Source organism: Thamnophis sirtalis, unplaced genomic scaffold (genome assembly GCF_051295495.1).
Source record: "Thamnophis sirtalis isolate CommonGarterSnake01/CBP01778 unplaced genomic scaffold, rThaSir2_p1.2 scaffold_4, whole genome shotgun sequence".
Classification (NCBI taxonomy): domain Eukaryota; kingdom Metazoa; phylum Chordata; class Lepidosauria; order Squamata; family Natricidae; genus Thamnophis; species Thamnophis sirtalis.
The window spans coordinates 76,688,658-76,694,657 of record NW_028261384.1 but is presented as its reverse complement, the minus strand read 5'-3'; the positions used below and the strand labels follow the sequence as shown (position 1 = coordinate 76,694,657).

The window sequence follows — 6,000 nt, the reverse complement described above, 5'->3', positions numbered from 1 at the left end:
CAGACAGAGTGGCTGGCCCAGCTTGGCTGGACTCTGACTTCAGAAGGCAAGAGGGCATGGGGGACCATTGGTAAAGACACGTGGAAGGCAGGGAAGCATGGCAAGGCCACAGGAATGGGAGTAGACTGCTTGCTCCCTTCCCTGCAATCCTACCATACTTCCCTGCCTTCCACACAGCATTCCACTTGCCTGCCTTTGCAAACTGGCCATAGGGATGCCGGGAAGCTCACAGGGGCAGCTAGCTAAGCAGCTACTTGCAGGCTTACCTGGCAGACAGATCAGGGGAGCAGCGCTTCAGGCAAGCTGCAGAGCAGAGACTGGGCGGGGTAAACGAGCGGTGACCAGGGAACCAATTCAGGGGCATGGCCCAGCTGTCATTACTACCGTTTCGGAAAGGTACGCCAGATTTTTACTACCTACATCTTCAGCGCTGAACATATTACCCAGTTGGGAATGAAATGTCTGAAAGCAAGCTATGGTGCACAAAGAGGAGCATGGACACCACAGTTCAATCCTTGAGGTATATATATTCTCTTCTATTTGTATTTCCATCTTTATTTTTTCAATTGTTTGCTGATTTTGTGAGAACATTTGGTCTTATTTGGCACATGTTTAATGTCTGTGTGTGCAATTTATCCAAGATTTATCCAATATTACACTTAAGTTTGAAGTCATGCTGACCAAGGAAGAAAGTTGACATAGTGGCACCATTATTTAACTCTTATGGTTAGTCACATATCAGCTAGATCTTTAGACTGGATTTGGCATTTTTATCAATCTATCAAGTCCTTCCCAATGACCTGGGATACTAAAGATATGTACTAAAGATATTGTCTGATGGTACTAAAGATATTGTCATACATTTTAAGCTGTTCCAATGAAATCAATCTTATGTAATTGGCTAATAGTGATTTTTGTCAATTGTGTTTAAGTGATACTCCACATGTTTTGGGATTACTATGTATAAAGAGACCTATTGCTATTAGTACTATTTTTGCTTTTATTTGTTAAATTATCATTTTCTTTTGTTGAAGTCAGACTTATATTTACAAGTCTTTATATTTGGTTATTTTTCTTCAGCTCTTTAAATTCTTTTCTGTTGTCTCCAGATACTGCCCCAAACATTATGCAGATTTTTTTTGCCGTTCTTATCAACAATTGTTAAGTCTGGAGTGTTATGTAACAGCTGCCAGTCTGTTTGAATTCTAAAGTCCCCGAACAATTTAGCTTCTTCATTTTCTATTATTTTGTCTGCTTTGTGGTCCTGCTAGTTCTTGATTATAAGCAAATGGCATTTCTTGCAGATATTCAAATATCAAGTATCAGTATTGTCACTTGGTCTAATTGTTGCTTGCAGTTAGTCTATGTGATTTTAGTTACTAATTAGGTTGTTGTTGTAATTGTTGTTTGCATAGACATCCAGATATTCAGACTGGATTTATTCACACAAGGACTTCCTTCATTAGTTCTAGCTTGCTTGCATCTGATCTTAGCATGTTGACTTTCCAATCTGACTGCTTTGGTGATGCTCCCCCCCTTTTTTGTTAATTTTGCATTCAAGACCTTCAATTATAACTGAAGCTATGGTGTACATCATAGTGCCATAAGCTGATTTTGTTGGCATTGTGCTCCCTTTTTTGTAACAAGCTTTAATTTAAGCAACCTTATGCTGTTGTTTTTCTATATGTCGAGATACTTTTCAGTTTCTCTTGTTTTTCAGTTGTTCTTTTTGAGGAAAAGATGGAGGAGAGGATGCTTGATTTGGGATTGAAAATGCTTCAATAACTTCCTCTACTTCCCCTGGTTTGTCCTTACTGTCTGAATTAAACTTTGATTTCTTTGCCCTGTAGATGTTTGCATTTATTCCAAATATATTTCTGTGAATACTCTATTTTGTGTTATAAACCAATGCTAATAACCCACCCTTTCTCAATCTGGATGTCATTCTTTTCAGAATTGGTGCATTCTTTTAAGATATTCTGTTTTCATTAGACTAGATTTCTAATGCCTTCCTTCCTTCCTTCTTTCTGCCATTTGTTGATATTGAATTAAAAATAAACGTATTCATTGACAACATGAACTCCATGTTGGATATACGCCAGCATATCTGTCCAGCTTCAGTGACATAGAAGCCATCAATAGCTACCAAATAAAGCAAGCTATTTTGATGAAAACTCCATAGTTTTTTTCCCCATTTTTATTATTTATTTATTACATTATCTTTAGAATAATGTTTATTTTGAGTTAACCTACCTACAATCATGAATTTTACTTTTTTAAAGATTATTTTGTCCAAAGTTACCCGCTGCTTAACTTTTTAAAACCTAATTTTTAATTTTAAAATGTAATTGTTAAAACCGTAACATTCTGAAGGACTCAGAATAGGCTTACAAAAAAGAGAGAGAAAAAAGACACATAACGAACACATAATGAAAAAAAATATGGTTTAAAATAGCAACACCTCATACATTGATTCTAATCGGGGCTGGACCTCAACAGTGAGGTCAACAGCCCCAGGCCTGCCGGAACAGCCAAGTTTTTACAGCTTTCCTGAAGGCCATGAGAGTGGGTATGGTCCGGATCTCTGGGGATAGCTGATTCCAAAGAGTTGGAGCAGCCACAGAGAAGGCTCTCCTCTGGGGGCCCGCCAGCCAACACTGTCTGGCTGACAGCATCTGAAGGAGGCCCAATATGTGGGATCTTACTGGCCACTGGGAGGTATGTGGCAGTAGGCGGTCTCGAAGGTAGGCTGGCCCTAAGTCATATAGCGCTTTAAAGGTAATAACCAACACCTTGAATTGCGTCCGGAGACCAATTGGTAGCAAGTGCAGCTCGCGGAGGACAGGTGTAACGTGGGTGTACCTCGGTGCACCCAATATCGTTCGCGCGGCCGCATTCTGGACTAACTGCAATCTCCAAACGCTTTTCAAGGGTAGCTCCATGTAGTGCGCGTTGCAATAATCCAGCCTTGAGGTGACAAGGGCATGAGTAACCGTTTGAAGTGGCCACCGATCCAAATAGGGCCGCAATTGGTGCACCAGATGAACCTGGGCAAATGCCCCCCCTGGTCACAGCCGATAGATGATGTTCCAGTTCCAGCTGCGAATCCAGGAGGACCCCCAAATTGTGGACCCTCTCTGAGGGGCATAAATTTTCACCCCCCAGGGTTAAGGATGGACTGTCTAAGCTGTCCTTCGGGGGCAGCATCCAAAGCCACTCAGTCTTATCGGGATTGAGCACAAGTTTGTTCACCCCCATCCAGATCCTAACAGCCTCCAGGCTTCGGCACATCATGTTCACCGCTACACTGAGCTGGCACAGGGCAGAAAGATACAGTTGAGTATCGTCTGCGTATTGATGGTACTTTACCCCGTGCTGTCGCATGATCTCACCCAGCGGCTTCATGTAGATGTTAAATAGAGGGGGGACAAGACCGAACCCTGTGACACACCACATTTGAGGGGCCTAGGGGTCGACCTTTGCCCCCCGACCAACACCGGCTGCGACCTGTCAGAGAGGTAAAAGGAGAACCACCGTAAAACGGTGCCTCTCACTCCCACCTCCCCTAGGCATCGCAGAAGGATACCATGGTCGATAGTATCGAAGGCCGCTGAGAAGTCAAGAAGCACCAGGATAGAGGAATGTCCTCTATCCCTGGCCCGCCAGAGATCATCGGTCAGGGCGACCAAAGCAGTTTCCATGCTGTACCCAGGCCTGAAACCGGACTGAAAGGAGTCTAGATAATCCGTTTCATTCAAGGTCTGTCAAAGTTGAAGCGCCACCACCTTCTCAACAACCTTCCCCAAAAAAGGAAGATGGAGACAGGACAATAGTTTTTCAAAATAGCTGGGTCCAGGGAAGGTTTCTTGAGGAGCGGTCTTATCACTGCTTCCTTTAATGGTTGCGGGAAAGACCCCTCCTGCAAAGATGCATTAGTAATCGTCTGGAGCCAGCCTCATGTCACCTCTCTGCTGGTCGAAACCAGACAGGGGAGGCACGGGTCCAATAAACAGGTGGAGGCACTCATCGCTCCCATGGCCTTGTCCACTTCCTCAGGGGTGACAAATTCGAACTCATCCCAGAAAATCCGATTAAAACTAACCCTTGGCATTTCGGCTGGTACTGCCCAAGCGGAGTCCAGGTCTGTCCGAATCTGAGTGATTTTATCCGACAGAAACTTAACAAACTCCTCAGCTCTTCCCTGCAGGGGTTCCCCCGCCTCCTCACCTTTCAGGAGGGAGCTGGTCACCCTAAACAGGGTGGCTGGGCGAGATTCCATGGATGCAATAAGAGCGGAAAAATGCATACATTTTGCCGCCCATATCGCCACTAGGTAAGTCCTGATAAAGGCTCTTAATAGTGATCAATCAGATTCAGAGTTACTAGCCCTCCAACATCGTTCGAGGCGTCTCTTTTGGCGCTTCATCTCCCGGAGTTTCTCGGTAAACCAAGGTGCCCTCCTGGATCCACTGCTGCGGAGAGGCCTCAAAGGCGCCATCCGATCCAATGCTTCAGCCGCCGCAACGTTCCAGGCAGCGACCAAGGGAGTCAGGTATCTCTCCAAGCTCCTTCTGAAATCCCTCTGGGTCCATCAGGCGCCTGGGGTGGAACCACTTAGTCGGCTCCACCTCCCTGCAATGGGGGAGTAGTGTCCTGAAGTCAAGCCTCAGCAAGGAGTGATCTGACCATGACAAGGGCGAGGTCTCTATTCCCCTTAACTTGAGATCACGTCTCCACTGCCCCAAGAAAAATACAAGGTCAAGCGTGTGTCCTGCTCTATGAGTTGGACCCTGAACTACCTGGGTCAAGTTCATCGTTGTCATGGAAGCCATGAACTCCTGTGCCCCATCTGAGTGTTCACCGAGAGACGGCAGATTAAAGTCCCCCAGTACCATTAGTCTGGGGAACTCCACCGCCAACCCGGCTACTGCCTCTAGCAGCACAGGCAGGGCTGTTGTGATGCAGCTGGGAGGTAGGTACATCAACAGTAAGCCCAATTGAACCCCTAGATCCAACTTCAAGAGGAGAGACTCACACCCCACAATCTCTGGGACAGGGATCCTGCGAGGAACTAACGACCTTTGGATGTTAACTGCTACTCCCCCACCCCTCCTTTGTGTCGTGGTTGGTGGAGCACCTGGAACCCATCTGGGCACATTTCTGAGACTCCTCCCTCTTGGCCCAGCCAGGTTTCGGTTATACATGCAAGGTCTGTCTCCTCGTTTAATATTAAATCCCAGACAAGGAGAGCTTTGTTCACAACCGACCTGGCATTTAGCAGCAACAACCTGAGACCAGGGCCCTGAACTCCTCTGCCACCAGGTCCTTGAGTTGAGCCTGAAGGGCCGGAACAAGGAATCACTGTAATGTAGCAAGTCATTCTTTCCCGGTAATGGCTAGCCCTACAGCTCCCATTTGTAACCAAAATGCTCCGACATCCCCCCATCCCTGTAGACCCTCCTCCATGGCCCCCATTCTTCCCCGCAGGCCACACGTACCATTCACTCCAGGACAGGAGGCAAGTCTGGGCCCACTTCTGCTTCTGCACTCAGTGGAGGGGACTCCAGGTTGCACTCCCAATCCTATCATACTCACCAATCAAACACTCCAGACACACCCCACGATAGTTATTAAAATACAATAATACAATAATTAAATTAAAAGTGGGCACATTTTCTCTCACATTCATACACTCATACACCCAACAAACCAGCTAAAAAATGCCGTTCCTAAATCGATGATAATTAAAATAATTTAGGAACGGTAAAAAATTGGAAGTCCCGATCAGGGGTTCCGAACGGTCTTGTTCCCAGAAAGTCACTTAACTGTAGCAGTGGAACCTCCAAGCAGGGGGTGTTATCGACCGCTTGGGGAAGATCTCGGGTTGGCATCCTCCAGGTCTTCAGCTCTGGCACGGGGCTCTCCTCTGCTGTTTCCTGCAGCCTGGCCCGAAACCGGGCCCTTGTCTGAGCTCTGCAGGGAAGGACCTTCATCTGAGCC

The 6,000-nt window shown here is 46.1% G+C and overlaps 1 long non-coding RNA gene across 2 annotated transcripts in view; it reads left to right on the top strand.

The window, feature by feature from the left end:
* The first annotated feature begins 287 nt into the window (after window positions 1-287).
* LOC148045924 (uncharacterized) overlaps window positions 288-6,000 on the top strand; it is an 80,693-nt gene continuing 74,980 nt past the window's right edge. For both annotated transcript variants that reach the window (XR_015696252.1, XR_015696253.1), the window contains exon 1: window positions 288-520. This is a non-coding gene — a long non-coding RNA (uncharacterized LOC148045924). The remainder of the gene's footprint in view (window positions 521-6,000) is intronic.